This window comes from Ursus americanus, chromosome 30, assembly GCF_024610735.1.
Source record: "Ursus americanus isolate L20-20 chromosome 30, mUrsAme1.1.p, whole genome shotgun sequence".
Classification (NCBI taxonomy): domain Eukaryota; kingdom Metazoa; phylum Chordata; class Mammalia; order Carnivora; family Ursidae; genus Ursus; species Ursus americanus.
This window is the reverse complement of record NC_142156.1, coordinates 27,221,982-27,243,024: the sequence shown is the minus strand read 5'-3', so window position 1 is coordinate 27,243,024 and position 21,043 is coordinate 27,221,982. Positions and strand designations below refer to the sequence as shown.

General features: G+C 40.5%; 1 pseudogene; it reads left to right on the top strand.

The window, feature by feature from the left end:
- Window positions 1-16,068: 16,068 nt before the first annotated feature.
- Window positions 16,069-17,220, top strand: LOC123803604 (protein OSCP1 pseudogene; annotated as a pseudogene).
- Window positions 17,221-21,043: the final 3,823 nt, after the last annotated feature.

Below are 21,043 nucleotides of genomic sequence, written 5' to 3'. Positions count from 1 at the left end.
AGGTGACAGTAGAATGGGTTTGGACTGTCCCATTAAATATAACAGGTCCAATGCAGTTAGTTCACCTGGAACATGGAAATACCTCCGGGTCACAGTATATCAGTTAAGAGATGTTGTGGCTACTAACAGATTGGAAAGAAGAACGGCCTACACAGGATAGAAATTCAGATACAGGAGCGCCTGGGTAGCGCAGTTGTTGGGCGTCTGCCTTTGGCTCAGGGCGTGATCCCGGCGATCTGGGATCGAGCCCCACATCAGGCTCCTCCGCTGGGAGCCTGCTTCTTCCTCTCTCATTCCCCCTGCTTGTGTTCCCTCTCTCGCTGGCTGTCTCTGTCAAATAAATAAATGAAATCTTAAAAAAAAAAAAAAAAGCAGATACACATAGTTCGGGACTGGTGAGCAACTTAGGGATTCATGTGCTATTTTTCTACTCTACCATATATGGGTCTTATTCTCAATACTATCTGAAGGTCTAAGATAGCTGCTTGAGTTCCAGTTATCACATTCGCATTCCAGAAGAGCAGTAGCCCTGCTGGCTCAGTCAGCTCGCATTAAGCCGGTTTCCCTGAAGCTGGTAGGCCGTGTCCACTCTCATCTCAGTTGCCAGAATTTGGCCACATGCATGCACTTAGTTGCAGGGCATCTAAGTATTTCATCCGGGCGTATTGCTGCTCTGTGTAAATAGAGTTCAGCCACCCACGCACAACCTAGCGTAGGCATTACAAATAAATCCATCGCTGGAGCGCCTCGCTGGCACAACAGCCAAGCGTCCGCGTCTCGGTTTCTTTCAGCTCGGGTTGTGATCTCAGGGTGGTGAGATGGAGCCCGGCGCCTGGCTCGTCACTCAGCTTGAGATTCTCTCTCCCTCTCCCTGCCTCTCCAGCCTGTGCACACTCTTTCTAAGATAAATAGATAAATCTTGCCTAAATAAATCCGTTGCCCTAGAAAGGGGCTGACCTCCAAGCAGGAAGCTGAATGCCTGGTAAAGGTGTTTGGTTTTGGGGAACATCACTCGGTACCTTTCTGGGTCCACATGGAAAGTGTCTTTATAGGTCATGTCTGTGGCGCTCAAGCAATACAGACTGGAAAATTGGAAGAATGAACGTAGCCCCATTTCCTCACGTAAGAATTCATATTTCGGCATTGAGTTTTCTAGGACCTGTACTTTCTCTAATAAAAACTTAATATCATTCTCTAGGCGGAATTTTGGTGGAGGGTAGTAAACAGACGTATGGGAAACGCGATAACGCAACTGATGCGTATCCTTATCAAGATGTGCCGGGATCGCTCACGAATTGATTCTTGTAGGATGCAGACTTCATGGTTTGTAAGTTATATGAATCCAAAGGAGTTATTCCCACTGAATTTTTTTTAAGTCACTAAAGTATCCAAATAATTCTTAATTTGCTTGTTTGGGATAGTCACATCCACACGCAAAACTTTGTGGATATGGCTCTCGTTGGCCGTCTCCAAACTGGAGCTACGCTGGGAGGAAGATTCTAGGAAGTGTCGTTCTTGACGTGCTTCCTTAGAACCTGCCCATATGGTACCATCCCAGTCGTCTGCATCCCTTTCCTCTCTCGTCAGTGCCCACAAGAGACCCTGGGAGGCAATTCAATCTGCACTGCAATTCAGCCACACTCAAGTGAGACTTGGGGTGTGCTTTTCAGAAATCTTAGCCCTCCCTGTGTATACAGGAGATCGGGGTTTTGTTTTGGGAAGCCATAGAATGTTCAAATTCCTTATGTGGACTTTGAGCTGGGAATTTAAAGCCTTGAGGTTACCATTCTCTTTTTTCCAAGTTCTCCAGCACACTTAGAAACAAGCCACTACCTCCATTTTAGTCTTTATTTTTACTCAAGGCATCTGTGGCCACAAGTACTTGGTCAGCTAGAGCCTTGCCTTCTCTAGGTATCTGATTACACGTATCTACAGATGATAATCTGAGTAACCTGTTTTGCCGGAGCATGCCACCAACTGTCCGTGTTCCTGTGAATACTGGAAATAGAGTCATTAATATCTTTAATCAGAACAGACAACCAATTTCAGAAAGCCCAGAATCAATTGAAAGAATTCGGCTTTAAGATTCCATTCCCTGGAACCACTCCACATCCAGTACCAAATTCTGCTGTCAGGGATCAGTCAGAGGTAAGGGTATATGTAGGTATCAGTGAAACTATTTGTGAAGGAATTGATTTGGTCTCATGCAACTGTCGGAGCCAGTTAAGGGGACTCTTTAAGGCTGTTGTCTTAGCATCTGCAGCTAGAACCCGAAATGAGTGGGGCGGGCAGTGGTTATAAAGGGCTGTAAAATGGGAAAGCAAGGACAAGTTGGGACCCACGAGCATGAGCTGGACCCATGAGGGTGGACTGAAAGCTATGACAGCTCTGACAGCCTCGAAAGGTACAGGTGTCCTGCAGGAGAAGCTGGCACCACCCGTCACAAAGCTGACATCCATATGTGACCCAGGGCTTGGCTCAGGGAAGGTGGAACAGCGCAGCCCACTGCTTTTCTACACCCACCGTGTGTACAAGTCATATAACGCCTACTGCTTCGTGCCAACCCTCCAAATCTCCCGTAGGTAGGTCTCTTACGGCCGCCTTAACGGGAAATGTACAAGGAGGTGAGTTCTGGGAAATGTAGTTCAGCCTAGCAGAATTGGACATGTTCCAAAGGCACCACATGGCTAATATTTGTATACTAGGATAGATATCACAAAAGATTTCCAGAGCCAGATCAACGGAACTGCTGAAAGAGACCACTCTCTAGAGAGACTGGAAATAACTTATTCTGAATCCTTCCTTGCAATGGTATTTACTGTAAGCAATTTCTGTCTGTAACTGGTCAAGCTCTTCCCCAAACTGCTAACCCTGGTGGTATGAATCTGCAAGTCATGCCGCCTTCAATTAAAACGAATCTTATTCCAGGGGGAAGGAACAGGATTCTGGTGTGCAGGGCAGTTTGTCTTGGTGCCTCTCCTGTTAAATAGTCCTTGCCCTGACGGTCCTCCAGTCTGCAGGGAAAGAAGTGCTTTGACTTTTAATGGTCTACTAACCAACACCGATCGGTTAACTAACCCCCTGTCCTGGGTTTCCCAGAACTCAATCTAAATGACTTGTAAACTAGGAAAACTGAAGATAGGTAGGTGGGGATATATATATAGGTGTACACACACACACACACACACACACACGGGAGCACGTACGTGTATAAACCACATCCACATAAATGGCTTTGTTGTTAGTACACATTTCACAGATCACAGCTTGGGTATAGAAAGCTGTTCATATTTTCCTATAATCGCACGTAATTTTTGCCTTGAGTAATCAGTCTGCTTAATGAGAAAATCAAGGTAATCTTTTCCAGGTAAACGTGGTCAGTCGAGGCAGGTGAAGATGTGAGACCGAGGTGCTGCCCCCCCTTCCGTCTACAGCGGCATCTGAGTCCTCACTTGCATCTCCCCCAGAGGGTGGAGAAGGGTGGGATCGCGGTCCAGGTGCATCTTCTGCGGGACTCAGTGGTCCTGCACAGCCTCCTGTTTGTGCAGACTGGGGTGCATTGGCTGGAGCCCCAGCCCGGAGGCCCCTGCAGCCCTTCCTCTCAGGAAGCTTGAGCAGGGGCTGGGAGGCTCAGAGGGCTGTCTCGTACCATCTCCTGGTACGTCTGCGCTGCTGCGGTGGCCGATGGTACCGAACATCTGGGAGGCTGGCAGTCTCCACAGGCTGCACCCTGAAACGAGGGCCCCGGCCTCTTTTGCTCTCAAACTCCACAGCGTCTCTCTGGGGTTTCTGTTATTCCTTGCCCACAGTATTACAAAACACCAGACGGTGGCTTGGACAGCAGACATTTTCTCGCAATTCTGGAGGCACCATGATGAAGGTGCCTGCGAATTCACTTTCTGGCCGGAGCTCTCTGCCTGGCCTGCAGGCTTCCGCCTTCTCCCTGTGTCCTCACGCGGCCTTTCCTTGGGGACTGCAGACACAGCAAACCTTCTGGAGTCTCTCCCTCTTCTTGTAAAGGCACCAGCCCTGTTGGATTAGGGCCCCATTCTAATGACCTCATCTAACCTCAGTTACCTCCTTCAAGGCCCTGTCTCCAAAAACAGTCACATTGGAGGTTAGGGCTTCGACATGTAAATTTGGGGGGGACATAATTCAATCCATAACACCCCATTCTTGGCTTTAATGGGAAGCAGAGTGCAGGTTGTCTTCTGAGAGACACATATTTTTCTCCTAGAACATGTCATCTCTTTTTGAAGACATTTTTCTCCTTTTTAAAAAAAATTTAAGTTCAGTTAATTAACATATACAGTATTATTAGTTTCAGAGGTACAATTCGGTCATTCATCAGTCTTACATAACACCCAGTGCTCATTACATCACGTGCCTGCCTTAACGTCCATCACCCAGTTACCCCATCCCCCTCCAGCAACCCTCGGTTCGTTTCCTACGATTAAGAGTCTCTTACGGTTCATCTCCCTGATCTCATTTTTGAGGACATTTTAGTGTATCAACTCTATGCTTTAATCTCTTCGGGTTCTTAGCCTTTTTGGTACTCAAAACCTCTATTTCTTCCTCAAAAGCCCAACTCCTTTCTGGGAGGCTGGGGATGTTTCTCAACTATGGAGGGGGTTATATGGGAGTTAATTTTTTTTTTTTAAGATTTTATTTATTTATTCGACAGAGATAGAGACAGCCAGTGAGAGAGGGAACACAAGCAGGGGGAGTGGGAGAGGGAGAAGCAGGCTCCCAGCAGAGGAGCCTGATGTGGGACTCGATCCCATAACGCCGGGATCACGCCCTGAGCCGAAGGCAGACGCTTAACCGCTGTGCCACCCAGGCGCCCCACATGGGAGTTAATTTTAAAATTAATCAAGCTCTAAACTTAAGATTTGTGTGCCTCACTCTTTGTATGTTATTACTCAGTTTTATTTTTTTTTATTTTTTTTATTTTTTTATTTTTTATTTTATTTTTTAAAGATTTTATTTATTTATTCGACAGAGATAGAGACAGCCAGTGAGAGAGGGAACACAAGCAGGGGGAGTGGGAGAGGAAGAAGCAGGCTCATAGCGGAGGAGCCTGATGTGGGACTCGATCCCATAACGCCGGGATCACGCCCTGAGCCGAAGGCAGACGCTTAACCACTGTGCCACCCAGGCGCCCCCAGAGAAATTTTTTTATACCAGATTTAGGCTGTGGGGACACACACATTTTAAAGGAAAACTATTGAAATCTTTATAAGATATAAAGCGGATTTTTATTTTTCTTTATAAAGCAGATTTTTAAAAGAAAAAATATTATCTATTCTGATGCGTTGGCTCAGAATTATTGACACTGAGGCTATTTCTTAACATTTCATGGTGTTATATTCTTTCATTATTCTTTCTTATTGCTATCAATCCATTGTGCATTTGGAGGCCACATCTTATACCGCACTAATAGTTTTCTGTCATCTTTTCTTGTTTTGGTGATGTGACATTGGGCTAGAGGTTTACAGGCTGCAACCAAGGTGACATTTCTTCCCATCTTCAGAGACAGCCACGTGCTCTAACCAGCTGTCTGCGCAGGGATGGCACTGGGAGACAAAAGGACATGTGCGCGATCCGTTTTACCAACACACATTCCTGAGTGCGGTGCTAGCAGAGAGAAGAATGAGCAGCTGACCTGGTGTATTCTGTTCTTTTGTAATGTAATACAATTTCTGTAGCTTGTTAAAAAGGCCAGTACTAGCATCTCTAGCCCCATTTATATTTGAGGAGGAAATCGGCATACCAAAAAAGAAAGGAGAGTCATAAACTATCTTTCAGCTTAGATGAAGTTGAGAGACGGTTTTGCAGAACTTCAAACACAAAGAAAAGGTTTTTCTTGATGCAAAGAGGACAATCCAAAACCTTCTATGAAGGTTCTCCCGACTTCAAATATCGTTGTTGAATTAAGAGCACATAATTATTTCTAACAATAAAGACTATGTGGAAAAGGAGCAAAAATAATTTTCGTTTTCTAGATTAAAATTAACCTCTTTATTTCACCAGAATTAAATAAAAATTATCGTTTAAACAATACTCTAGGAATATATATGCCTATAATGTATATAAAGTAATTTCATTTTTATAAGAATGCATTCAAATCATCAGAAACAATTACGACTCCTCTTTAGCTGTATTTGTAGGAAAGGGGGAGAGGGAAAGAAAGAGAACGTTATTCTGTTTGAGGTTTTTTTTGGTTTGCTTTCGCTTATTCCTTCTCTAAGGTTTTTCCTTTCTGTAGGTAGGTCTGAACTTCTGACATACATCGTTTTCCTTCTCTCTGAGGAACTTCTCTTGACATTTCTTGCAAGGCAGGTCTCCTGGCAACAAGTCCCCTCAATTTATGTCTGTCTGAAAAAGTCTTTATATCTCCATTTTTTCCAAAATTTTTATTGCGGTAAAATACACAATACATAAAATTTCCCAGTGTTAACCATTTCTCAGTGTACATTTCGGTGGTACCAAGTGCATTCACACTGCTGTGCAACCGTCACCAATTCCACCTTCATCTTAGAAAACTGAAACTCTGTCCCCATTAAACAATAATCCCCCAGCCCCCCTGTGCTAGCCCCTGCAATCAACATCTCACTTTCTGCCTGCGTAATTGGGACTGCTTTTAGTACTTCATATGAGTAGAATCATGCAGTATTTGTCTTTTCGTGACTGGCTTATTTCACTTGGCAGAATGTCCTCAAGTTTCATCTATGTTGTAACATATGTCAGAATATCCTTCCGGTTTAACCCTGAGTAATATTCCATTGTATATACATACACATTTTGCTCATCCAGCTGTCCATCCGTGGACACTTGGGTTGCATCTGCATGTTAGCAGTTGTGAAGAATGCTGCTGTAAACATGGGTGTACCAATATCTCAAGACACTGTTTTCAATTCTTTTGCATCTATACCCAGAAGTAGAATGGTTGGATCATGTGGTAATACTATTTTTCATTATTTGAGGAGCCACCATACTGTTTTCCAGATGAACTGTACCATTTTATATTCCCATCAACAGTGCTCAAGGGCTCCAATTTCAACAACCTTGCCAACACTTGTTATGTTCTGCTTAATTTTTTTTAAGGTAGCCATCCTAATGAGTGTACTTTTTATTTGCATTTCCCTAATGATTAATGATATGGAGCATCTTTTCATGTGCTTATTGGCTGTTTGTATATCTTCTTTGGAAAATGTCTATTCAAGTTCTTTGCCCACATTTTAAATTGGGTTGTTTGGTTTTTTTGTTGCTGAGTTTTAGGGGCTCTCTCTATATTCTGAATGTTACTCTGTTATCAGAGATATGACTTGTAAATATTTTTTCTCATTCCATGTGTTATCTTTTTACTCTGCTGATGCTGTCTTTCGATGCATAATTCTTTTTAATATTCATGAGGTCCAATTTGTCTATTTTTAATTTTGTCGCCTGTGACTTTGGTGTCATATCCAAGAAATCATGCCAAATCCAATGTCATGAAGATTTGTCCGATGTTTTTGTGTAAGAGCTTTATAGTTTTAGGTCTAAGTTTAGGTCTTTGATCCACTTTGAATTACTTTTTATTTATGGTGTTAGGTAAGAGTTCAAGTTCATTTCTTCACATGTGGATAGTCAGTCTTCACTTTTTGTTGAAAGGACTGTCCTTTCCCCATTGCTTGGTCTTGGCCTCCTTGGCAAAAGTCATTTGTCCATGCATGCAAACTTTTATTTCAGTGATCTCTGTTCTATTCCATTGGTTTACACGTCTCTCCTATGCCAGTGTCACACTGTTTTAATTACTGTAGCTTTGTAGTAAGTTTGGAAACCAGGAAGTGTAAGACCTCCAGCTTTGTTCTTTTTCAGGATTTGGGGGGGGGGGCTATTTAAGGTCCCTTGTGATTCCACATGAATTTTAAGATGAGTTTTTGTATTTTTGCAAAAATCATCCTTGGGATTTTGGTAGGGATTGAACTGACTCTGTAGATTGCTTTGGATAGTATTGACATTTTAAATAATATTAAGTCTTCCAATCCATGAACATGGATGTCTTTCCATTTATTTATCTCTTCTTTAATTTTTCAGCAATGTTTTATAGTTTTCAGTGTGCAAGTCTTTCACTTCCTTGATTCAGTTTATACCTAAGTACTTTATTCTATTTGATCCTAACGTAACGGAATTGTCTTCTTAATTTCCTTTTAGAATTGTTCTTTATTGGTGCATAGAAATACAATTGATTTTTGTGTGTTGACTTTAAACCCTGCTACTTTGCTGAGTTTTTTTAATTAGTTCTAACAATTTTTGTGCAGTCTTTAGGGTTTTGTACATCATATCATCTGCAGACAGAGATAATTCCATTTCTTCCTTTTTAATTTGGGTGCCTTTCATTTCTTTTTCTTGCCTAATTGCTCTGGCTAGAACTTCCACTAATGTGTTGAATAGAAGTCATGAAAGCTGGTGTTCTTGCCTTGTTCCTGATCTTAGAGAAAAAGCTTTCAGTCTTTAACTACTGAGTATGATGTTTGCTGTGGGTTTTTCATATATGGCTTTTATTATATTGAGGTAGTTTCCTCCTATTCCTAGTTTGTTGAATATTTTTATCATTAAAGGGTGTTGAATTTTGTCAAATGCTTTTACTGCATCAATTGAGATGATCGTGTGGCTATTGTTCTTTGTTCTGTAATGTGGTATATTACATTGATTGGTTTTCTTATGGTGAACCATTCTTGCATTCCAGAAAAAAAAAATCCCATTTGATCATGGTGTATGATCCTTTAAATATGCTGCTGATATCTATTTGCTCGTTTGTACTTTGTTGAGGATTTTGCATCAGTGTTCATAAGGGATATTGGTCTGCAGCTTTTTTGTAGTGTTTTCTGGCTTTGGTACAGAATAAGGCTGCCTTCATAGAATGAATTAGGAAGTTGTTCCCTCCTTCGTTAATTTTCTGGAAAAGCTAGAGAAAAACTGAAGTTAGTTCTTCTTTAATGTTTGGTAGAATTCACTAGTGAAGCCATTGTGTCCAGGGATTTTTCTTCATTGAGAGAGTCTTGATTACTGATTCTGTCTCCTTACTAGTTACAGGTTATTTTATTCAGATTTTCTATCTCTTCAGATTTAGTCTGATGGGTTTTGTGTTTCTAGGAATTTCTAGGGTTATACAATTTGATGGCATACAATCCTTCATAGGACTCTCGTATAATCTTTTATTTCTTTAGAATTGGTATTAATGTCCCCACTTTCATTTCTAATTTTAGTGATTTGAGTCTTCTTTTCTTAGTCCACTAAACGTTTGTCGATTTTCTTCATCTTTTTGAAAGAACCAACTTTGAATTTCATTGATTTTCTCTGTTGTTTTGTTATTCTCAACTTTATCTCTGCTCTAATCTTATTATTTCCTCTTTCTCCTGGTAGCTTTGGGTTTTGTTCTTCTTTTTCTATTACCTGGATACATTTGCTCATTTGAGATCTTTCTTGTTTTTTAATATAAGCATTCGGAGCTATAAATTTCCACCTTAGCACTTCTTTCACTGTGTCACATTGGTTGTGGTATGTTATCTTTTACTTTCATTTATTTTTGTTTATTTTCTAAATTCTCTTGTGATTTATTCTTTGATCTATTAGTTGTTGAAAATATGTTATTTAATTTCCACAATTGTGAAATTTCCAGTTTCTTTCTGTAATTGATTACTAACTTTCTCCCACTGTGATCAGACAAGCTATTATGTGTCTTTTTAAATGCATTGTGACTTAGTTTGTGACAGAACAAATGGTGTATCCTGGAAAATGTCCCATGTGCCCTTGAGAAGAATGTGTTCTTGTTGGGTGGGGTGTTCTGCATATGTCTGTTAGACCTAGTTGGTTTATTTTGTTAAGTTCTCTATTTTCTTACTTACTTATTTCATGTCTGGTTGTTCTATCCACTGAGAACAGAATATTGGAGTTTACAACAATTATTTTAGAATTGTGTGTTTTTCCCTTCAAATGTTAATTTTGTTTCACATATTTTGATGGTCTGTCATTAGGTGTGTAATTATTTATAACTGTTCTATCTTCTTGCTGCATTGAAACTTTTATCAATATATAATGTTCTTCTTTGTTTCTTATAAGCTTCTAAAATTTAAAGCCTATGTTGTTTGATATTAGTACAGTCACCCCCACTGTCTTTTGATTATTATTTGTTTGGAATATCCTTTTCCATTCTTTCACTTTCAACCTATGTGTATTTTTTTTTAAGATTTTATTTATTTATGTATTTGACAGAGAGAGAGACAGCCAGCGAGAGAGGGAACACAAGCAGGGGGAGTGGGAAAGGAAGAAGCAGGCTCATAGCAGAGGAACCCAATGCGGGGCACGATCCCAGGACCCTAGGATCACACCCTGAGCTGAAGGCAGAGGCCTAACAACTGAGCCACCCAGGCGCCCCTGTATTTTTGGATCTAAAGTGCCTCTTGTAGATAGCATATGCTTGGATCATGTTTGTTTATCCTTTCTGCCAATCTGTGTCTTTTGATTGAATATTTAACCCATTTATATTTAAAATAATTTTTATTAAGAAGGTACTTACTTCTGTCATTGTGTCATTTGTTTTCTATATGCCATATAGGTTTTTGTCCTTAACTTTCTGCATTACTGTCTATTTTTGTGTTTATTGATTTTTGGTAGTAGAATGTTTTAATTTCCTTCTCTCTCTCTCGTGGGTGTCTTTATTCTGTAACCTTTTTCTTTGTGGTTAGCATTTCTTGCAAGGAAGATCTACTAGTAATGAACTTCTTCAGCTTTGGCTTATCTGGGAATGTCCTCATTTCTCCCTCACTTTTGAAGGATAGTTTTGCCAGATACAGGATTCTTTGCTCTCAGCTACTGCCCTTCCTTTAGTACCTTATATATTACAGTCCACTGCCTCCTGGCCACCAAAGTTTCTGATTAAAAAAAAAATCTGGGGCGCCTGAGTGGCTTCGTCGTTAAGCGTCTGCCTTTGGCTCAGGGCGCGATCCCAGCATTCTGGGATCGAGCCCCACATCAGGCTCCTCTACTGGGAGCCTGCTTTTTCCTCTCCCACTCCCCCTGCTTGTGTTCCCTCTCTTGCTGGCTCTCTGTCAAAGAAATAAATAAATAAATAAATAAATAAATAAATAAATAAATAAATAATCTTTAAAAAAAAATATGCGAAAATCTTGTTAAGGACCCCTTGTATGTGACAATTCTCTTCTCTTGTCACATTTAAATTTATTTTTTGTTTCTCAACAATTTAATTATAATATATCTTGTGTGTCTCTTTAAGTTCATCTCAGAGTTTGTTGAGCTTCATGGATGTTTATATTCATGTCTTTCATCAAATTTGGGGAAATTTTGACAATTATTTCTTCAAATATTCTCTGCCTTTTTTTCTCTTCTTCTTCTGAGACTCCCATAACGTGTATGTTGGTCCACTTGATGGCATCCCACAAGTCCTTTAAGCTCTATTCACTTTTCTTCAATCGTTTTTTCTTTCTGTTATTCAGACCCAATAATTTTAATTGTCCTATCTTCAAGTTCACTGACTCTTTCTTCTGTCTTTTCAATTATCCCTTTGAATCATCTGGTGCATTCTTATTTTGGTTATCGTACTTTTCAGCTCCAGAATTTATTTTGTTTATTTGTTTCTATTTTAGGCTTTCTATTTCTTCATTGATTATTTCCATTTTGTCCATATGTCATTTTCTTGACTCTATCCACAACTTCCTTTAGTTCCTTGGCTTAAGATAATTGTTTTAAAGTCTTTATGTAGTAGATCTGCCATCATGTCTTTCTTAAGGACAGTTTCTATTGGTTTCTTTGTTTATTTGAATGGGCCATAATTTATGTTTTTCTATATGTCTTTTTTTTGTTGTTGAACACTAGACATCTGAATCTAATAATAATAATTCTGGATATTAGATTCTTCCCCTTTCTCCAGGATTTTCATTTTCTTTTTTTTCCCTTTATTCCCTTTTCTCTTCCTCCTCCAATTCTCCCTCTTCCTGCTCTTCCTCCTCTTTCTCTCTCTCTCTTTCTCCTTCCTTTGCTCCCTCCTTCTCCTCTTTCTCTCCTCCTCCTCCATCTCCATCTCCTTCTTCTTCCTTTTCTATTATTGTCAGTTGTTCCTGTACCAAGGAGGAGCCTGAAGTGTAAATGAGTACTTTCAGGTCTTTTCTGAGCCTGCACCTTTCTCTTGGCATTCACAGTGATTTTCCCATATATGCAGTTGCTCCTGATTGTTCTAGTCTTTAATGTCTGGCTCCCAAAAGGGAGGAAAGAATAAAATTAAAAGGGGAGAAATCCAATGGCCTATTAAATCCCTTGAGTTTCATTTGCAACAAAATTTTACCCATTTCTTTGAGTGTACCTCTGTGATCAGAAAAAGCAATCATAAATCAGAGCACAGATCACTGATAATTGGAGGAGATATTTTTTGTTTTTTGTTTTGTTGTGTTTTTTTACTACCCTGGCTCCCACAGACCATGTGCAAGCTGCTCCTAGAAACATGTGCATAGCTGTCTGCTACATGCTGGGGCATGAGTAGCTATTATTGTTGTTGTCATTGTTGTTTTTAAGATTTTATTTATTTATTTGAGAGAGAGAGAGTGCACAAGCAGAGAGGAGGGACAGAGGGAGAGGGAGAAGCAGACACCCCACTGAGCAGGGCGACAGAAGTGGGACTATCCCAGGCCCCTGGGATCATGACCTAAACCAAAGGGAGACACCCCTGGGTTAGCTGTTGTGCTAAGAGCAGAAATTAAACACAACTTACCATTCAAGTCATCCAGTGGAAGTTTCAAGCCTTCAGTACAGTCTAGAGTTCCAGGGGCACCTGGGTGGCTCAGTCAGTTAAATGTCTGCCTTCAGGTCAGGTCATGATCCCAGGGTCCTGGGATTAAGCCCTGCATCAGGTTCTCTGCTCAGGTGGGAGTCTGCTTTTCCCTCTGCCCCTCGCCCTGCTTGTGGTCTCTCTCCCTCAAATCAATAAATAAAATCTTAAGAAAAAAATACAGTCTAGAGTTCCAAAATCATTACATCAGACAGATTTTACCAGTGTAATTGCTGTCTACATAGTGAGACAGATTCCTGGTGCTTCCTACTCCACCATCTTCCCAGAATCCTTTTCCCCTTCACTTTTGAAGGATAATTCAACAGGTTACAGAATTCTAATCAGTAGCTGTTTTTTTTTTCTCTCAGTACTTTACATATTTCATTCCACCCTCTTCTTCCTTGTGTGCTTCCTAAGGAGACATCACATGTAAATTTTGTATTTGCTTCTTTATAAAGAAGGTGTTTCCTCCTCTGAGTTCTTTAAGGATTTTCTCTTTATCTTTGATTTTCTGTGGTTTGAAAATGATATGCCTAGGTGTAGTAGGGGGGTTTATTTTGTTTGTTTGTTTTGGCATTTACCATACTTGGTGTTTTCTGAGATTCCTGGATCTATAGTTTGGTATCTAACATTAATTTGGGAGGAAATTCTCATTTATTATTGCTTAAATCTTTTTTCTGTTCCTTTCTGTACTTTTTTTTTTCCTTTCTGGTATTCCCATTATGCCTATGTTGTACCTTTTCTGGTTGTCCCACAGTTATTGGATACTCTGTTCTGTTTTGGGGGGGGGGTTCAGTCATTTTTTTTCTCTTTGCTTTTCAGTTTGGGAAGTTTCTATTGACATATCCTCAACTTCAGAGATTCTTCCTTTGCTGTTTCTAGTCTACCAATGAGCCCGGCAAAAGCATTTTTCATTTCCCTTACAGTGTTGTTGATCTTTAGAGTTTCTTTTTGTTCCTTTCTTAGAATTTTCAACTCTCTACTTATGTCGCCCATCTGTTCTTTGATGCAGTCTACTTTTTCCTTAGAGACATTATTATATTAATTATAATTGTTTTAAATTTCTCATCTGATAACTCAAACATACCTGCCATGTCTACTTCTAATGTTTGCTTTGTCTCTTCAATTGTGTTTTTTGCCTTTAGAATGTCTTCTAATTTTTTCTTTATAACCATATATGGTATACTGAGTAAAAGGAACTGCTACCAGTAGTTCTTTAATAACGTGATGGTAAGGTGTGGGGGGAGGGAAAGCATTCTATAGACTTAACAATTGTACCTCAGTCTTTTAGTGAACTTTCCAAGTGCTTCTCATTCCCCACCCCCACCTCCACCACCTTTCCTAGAACAGGATGGCTAGAATGGGCTGGAATTGGATATTTCCCTTCTCCCAGGTGGTTTAGGTTCTGATAAAATCCCAGCAGATTTGGCTCTGGCAAATAGTTTCTTCTGAGAACAGACCTTGTTAACCCCAGCAGATTTGGCTCTGGCAAATAGTTTCTTCTGAGAACAGACCTTGTTAAAAAGAATGGAATGCTCTGGGGAATTTTAAAATGATTACTTTTCCCCTTCCTCTGTCAGAAACAGGAGAATATTTCTCTCCAGTATTCACTGTGAGCAACTGGTAGAACTCTTGGAGGTAAAACTCACAAAAGTGTGTCTACCGCTCCCCATATGTGGAGTCTCCTGAAGTGTTTAACTCTCAGACTTGCCCACAATGAGCCTCCAGCAGTTTTTCAGTTATAATTCATGTTTTCCTATCCTGGCAATAGGTTTCCCCAAGGATTTCTATACATGGGATTCTGCTCTGGTAACTTGTGATTCTTATTATCTCCTAATTTTGAGGGCAGCAGTTTGCCCCATGACCCCCAATTCTCTGGTGGATGTAGGAAGAGTTGATTTTTCAGTTTGTTCAGCTTTCTATTTGTTGGGACACAGTGACAACCTTCAAGCTCCTTACATGCTGGACCTGAAATCATAAGTCCCCTTTGCTTTTTCCTCCTTAATATTTTTTTTAATTTTAGTGTCAATAATAGAACTGAAGAATGAAAAACTACTAAAAGTTTTAAATGTTCCGTTAGCTAAGTCCTTGATTGCTACATTCCAATCTTATTTTTCCAGATTCCTTTAAGAAGCTTGAATTAAAGCTACTACTAATGAGAAGGTATTGTCAGCTGAGAATTCTTTGCTAAAATGAGGCTTTCCAAAATTGGAGACTACTTAAACATTCATCAAGAGAGGCTTGAATTAAATAAACTGTTATATGCATGATGGAATACTACATACTGACATGAAACAGTGTGACATATTGCTTGGTTAAGAAGATTAACAAGTTGTTCCAAAATATATATGATATAATTCAACTTTTATGTAAATAAATAAACTACACACATTCATTCATACACGGAAACGTATAAGTAATTTTTTATATTCCTGTTAAAGGTCTTAAAGGAGAGAACTCAAAATGTTAGCAGTGGTTTCCTCTATTGAGAGGAACTCATTGGGGAGGGTGAGGTGAGAAGAGGTGGGAACTTTTGCTAATTGCTATGTACATTTCTGATAGTGTATTCGTGTTATCATTCAGCTTTGTTTGACTTAAATGAAACCAGAGATAATCCTTTGCATTAAGTAAAATTCCAGGACCTTATAAATCTGGTATAAAATACGTAACTGAAAAAGTCAGTGACAAATACCAAATCCAGGGAAAGAATTTTCTAATTATCATGGCCTAAGCATAGCCTCATACAGTCTTATTTCACAGAGGACATTTGTGTATTTGAGTACAAATCATTTCATATTCAGTTTCACAATTGGACACATTTTTCCTGATCCTAAAACCAAATATTTGTGTAATGTGTAATCTGCTCTCTCTTACCTGGTTCCAGGGATAACATGATGTTAATTCCTTTCCAAGCAGCTAAGCAAATAAATTCTAAAACCAAAATGCTTCATATTTAAAAGTTATAGAAATCTCTAAACTAAGCATCTGCCTTCAGCTCAAGGCATGATCCCAGCGTTCTGGGATCAAGCCCCACATCAGGCTCCTCTGCTGGGAGCCTGCTTCTTCCTCTCCCACTCCTCCTGCTTGCATTCCCTCTCTTGCTGGCTGTCTCTCTGTCAAATAAATAAATAAATAAATAAAATCTTAAAAAAAAAACAGAAATCTCTAAACTTTCTTGTTTTAAAGCACAGTATGGGGCTACCCAGCCCCGTGGCCCTTCGCCTGCCCCGCCAGCATCTGACACCATGTTAGTGTGGACACTACCGCTGCTCTTCTTGAACTTGGGTGGGGAGATGCTTTACATCCTGGACCAGTGGCTGCGGGCCCAAAACATCCTGAGAGACAAGGCCCACAAAGTTCTGAATGACATCCTTTCAACCATGTTCAATTGAAAGTTTATGGAGGAATTGTTCAAACCCAAGAGCTCTACTCCAAGAAGGCCCTGAGGACTGTCTATGACCGCCTGGCTCATGCCTCCATTATGAGGCTGAACCAGGCCAGCATGGATAAGCTCTATGACCTGATGACTATGGCTTTCAAATACCAAGTACTGCTGTGTCCCCACCCCAAGGATGTGTTGCTGGTCACTTTCAATCATTTAGACACCATCAAGGGTTTCATCCAAGACTCCCCAGCCATCCAGCATCAGGTGGAGGAGACTTTCCGGCAGCTGACTGAGGTATATGGAGGACTCCCTGCGGGGGAGTTCCAGCTGATTTGCCAGACCCTCCTCATCTTCTTCCAGGACCTGCACATCCATATTTCTAAAGGACAAAGTCCATATTTCTAAAGGATAAAGTCCAGAATTCTAATGGTCGCTTTGTGTTGCCGGTGTCCGGCCCGTTCCCTGGGGAACTGAAGTTCCTGGACTCATCAGAATGTTCAACAACAAAGGCAAGGAAGTGAAGAAGGTAGAATTCAAGAGCGGTGGGCACTATGTCACTGCACCAAAAAAAGGTTCTTTTGAACTTTATGGAGACCGAGTCCTGAAACTGGGAACCAATAGGTACAGTATGAACCGGCCCGTGGAAACCCACATGTCTGGAGCATCCAAAAGCTTAGCTTCCCGGACACAGGAAAGCATTGCTCCAAACCCGCTTGCTAAAGAAGAGCTGAATTTCTTGGCCAGGCAAATGGGAGGAATGGAGATTAAGAAACCCAGTGGCCCTGAGCCAGGATTCTGGTTGAATCTCTTCACCACCGATGAAGAGAAGGAAAAAGCAGCACTAACCAGGCCAGAAGAGTTATCCTATGAGGTTATCAACATGCAAGCTACTCAGGACCAGCAAAAGAACGAGGAGCTGGCTCGCATCATGGGGGAGTTTGAGGTCACGGACCAGTCGAGGCAGAGCACCAGCAAGGGGGACGATCTGCTTGCCATGATGGATGAGTTATAGCTGTGCTGGCCTGGCACATGCATACACATGTTTTCAGCAAAATAGATTCTGACTTTTAAATTGGAAAATAAATAAATAAATAAATAAAAATAAAGCACAGTATGATATGAAGAGGTAAAGAAGTGTATTCAGAGATTATCCTCATGGTACCCCTGACACAAACCCGGAATCCGCATCTCTGGTCCTGTATTAAGCCATCCATTTACATCTTATTTCAATACTTCTGGGGACAAATTTGCCCTTCAGGAATTTTAAATATAACCGGGAATGACCTGGTGGGACAACCTGGCCAAATAGGTCCAGGAAGATGTGCAAGAATCCCTGAGGTAATATGTACTGGGTTGAATAGTGTCCACCAAAAATCATGTTCTTAAAAAAAAAAAAAATCACATTCTTGCCAGAATCTTAATTAGAAGTAAGGTCACTGCCGATGTTATTGGTTAAGTGAAGGTGAAGTCATACCGGTGGGTGGGCCCTTAATCCAGTATGACTGGTGTCCTTATAAAAAGAAAAGACACAGATACCCAGACACGCAGGGTGAGGGCCATGTGATGACGCTATACACTGAGGAACACCAAGGACTGAAAGCCACCGCCACAGGCTGGAAGAGCAGGGGAATGTCGTCCTCTAGAGCCTTCAGAGAGACGTGACCCCACTCACACTTTTTGGACTTTCACCCCTAGAGCTGTAAGGGGACACATTTGTGTTGTTTTAAGCCAACCAGTTTGTGGCAATTTGATTCAGCACTCTAGAAAACAAATGTATAATGTCTGTTTTTTAATTGTAAAAGTATTAATAAATCTATATAAGATACCTTATAATTTTAGCAGAACTTCATACGGAAATGATACGGTAGCATTTTATAAGAAAATTATTTTTGAAAGAATTGTGTGTATTTTTTTAAGTTATAGAAATGTCAAATATAGAGAAAAGTACCCATCAGCTAGATTTAAGAATTACTTTTCCTCTGGGCCACCTGGCTGGCTCAGTCAGAAGAGCATATGACTTGATTTCGGAGTCATGAGTTCAAGCCCCATGTTGGGTGAAGAAAGTACTAAAAAAAAAAAAAAAGATGGAAGGAGAATCATTTTTCCCATATTTGCTATGTCTGTTGTTTGTAAAGCATTGTAAAATAAATTACATATATCAAATATTCCTAAATGCTTCATGATACAACTCTGGAAAAATGCAGAAAATGTCCCACATAGTCACAACACCATTATAATATCTAACAAGATTAAAAATTCCTTAATCCCATCTATATTAAAATTTCTTCAATTTTGTCCCCAAAACATCTTTTATAACTGGTTTGTTTAAACTAGGATCCAATCAAGGACCACACATTGTATTTGGCTGTCATGTCTCTAGGTGTCTTTTCATTGGTCTCCTCACCTTTTTTGTTAATGTTGTTGATTGTTGGAGAGACTGAACAATGAATTGTGTCTCCCTAAAACTCATATGTTGATGCCCTAACACCTACTTATATCTGGAGGCAGAGCCTTTAGGGGGGTGATCAAGGTTAAATGAGCTCATGAGGTTGGGGCCCTGATTTGGTAGGACTGGTGTTCTTATAAGAAGAGGAAGAGACATGAAGCCTCCCTCTCTCTCCCCTCACACACACAGAGGAAAGGCCATGTGAGGACGCAGCAAGAAGGTGACTGTCTTTGAATTAGGAGGAGAGGCCTCACCAGAAACTTACCCTGCTGGCACTTTGACCTTGGACTTCCAGCCTCCAAAGCTGGGAGAAAATAAATGTCATTGTTAAAGCCCTCCAGTCTGTAGTATCTTGTTATGGCACCTGAGCTAACTAATACAACTATCCTCCTATAAATTGTCTGCCTTTTAGATTCAACTGTTTCCGCATGGTGGTGTTTAACTTACTTCTCTATCCCCTATGTTTCCCACATATCAGAATTTAGATCTAAAGGGTTAAATTCAGGCTAAATACTTGTGACAAGTCCTCATGAGTGATGCTGTATGCTTCCTATTGCATTCCAGTTACTGCATACCATACCTGGTTTCTCCACAGTTGAGGCTAAATCACTCCTTTAAGGTGGTGTGAGCTGATCTCCCCATTGCAAAAATACTTACATGGATTTTAACTTATGATTGAATTATTTCAGATATCCATAAGTTGTTTTCAGAGTCCAAGATTGCTCTAAATGTTTTCCATTGATGAGCTGAGGTAAAGTAGGAGAATTTTCAACGTATCCCCAAATAGACTGCCATGTAGGAGACACAGCTCAATATTCAGGTTCAGAAAACTCGTGATATAACAAAAATATCACTTTTAAAAAATTAATGTGCTTTCGTCTTTTACCTTTTTGATTATAGATCCATGAGTTAGGACATTCTTGACTGTGAGCAACACACTCAACACAAACTTCCTTAAATAATAAGAGAACTATATTATCTTATAGAATGGTCCAGAAGTAGGGCAGGATCCAAGTTAATTATAACTCTGTCTTAATACATGGAGCTCTAGATTGGTTCTGTGATCCTGTCCACAGTCTTGACTCACCCTGAGGCCAACACCCTCTGAGGTTATCAGGTGGCCAGTGCTGCATGTGTCCTCATCCAGAGAGGGCAAAATCCCAGGAAGAGATCTTGAACCCATCTTAGTGGCACTTAGAGCTATACTAGATGGTGATCCCACTATCTCTGCCAGTTCAGCAGCTTACCACTTCTTTCTGACTGGTATGACTTTTTTTTTTTAAAGATTTTATAATTTTTAAGTAATCTCTATACCCAACATGGGGCTCAAACTCACAACCCCAAGATCAAGAGTTGCATACTCTACCTACTGAGCCAGTCAGGTTCCCCTGATATCGCTCTTTATCTTCCTCCTGCATGCTCAGTACATGCATTTTGGTGGGTTGACTGCCACCATTTCCCATCACTCAAGTGCACTACCTGGCCAATGCCAGCTATGGTCATTGGTGCAGGTCCTGGCCTGTGTTCCCAGGTTGAGTAGGACCCTTGGAGAAGGGAAGTATGTTCACTGGACGTGAGTCCTGGGGGGTATAAGCCTGACGTTGCTAGGATGCCCCCCAGAGAGGACCTGACCAAGAGCAAGTCCAACATAGCAGAAAACAGGGCTAAGACATGGACAGGGACCAAGCCCAGGTGACAGCATCAGTGTGCCTGAAGCAAACTGCTTCTCTCCACTATTATTGAGTCCAAAAAATGTTGCTTTTTTTCTGTTTAAGCCATTTTGAGGTTCTGTCACAACCAAAGAGTCATATTTCTACTACCCTATACTATACTCTGTTATACTACACACACACACACACACACACACACACATTCCAAAGTTAAAATACAGGAAACTACATGCAACGTCATTCTTGAATTTGGAGTCAGTCGTTCTTAACAAATCTCCGTGTTGTATGTATTCATTCCCAAGTTAAAGAATCCCTCCATGTGGGTTTGGCGCGTGGTCTCTATTTTCCTGTGGTTCTGGAGCGCAAGGTGGGTGGGCAAAACTGGGCAAGCCGTTCCTCTTACAGAGTTCCATCTTGGGCTTGTTTTAGCCTGGGAATACCACATGTCCCTAGCAGTGGGCCAAACACATTTTTTTTAGTGAGTGTAAGGGCAGAATTATGGGGCTTCACTTTTTTAAAGTGTAAGCTGCTACATGGTTGGCTAACCATTTTTGAATGTTTGTCTTAATTGGCAATTAATGATCAATTCCGTTAGATTCTTTTGTTCTCCCAAACACCTATACATGAGTATGGATTCAGATTCTCTATTCCATTAGACTCCATTGTAACTGGGAACTCCCCACGGGGAGGAAGCATTTGGAAGAGTTCAGGAAGTGAGC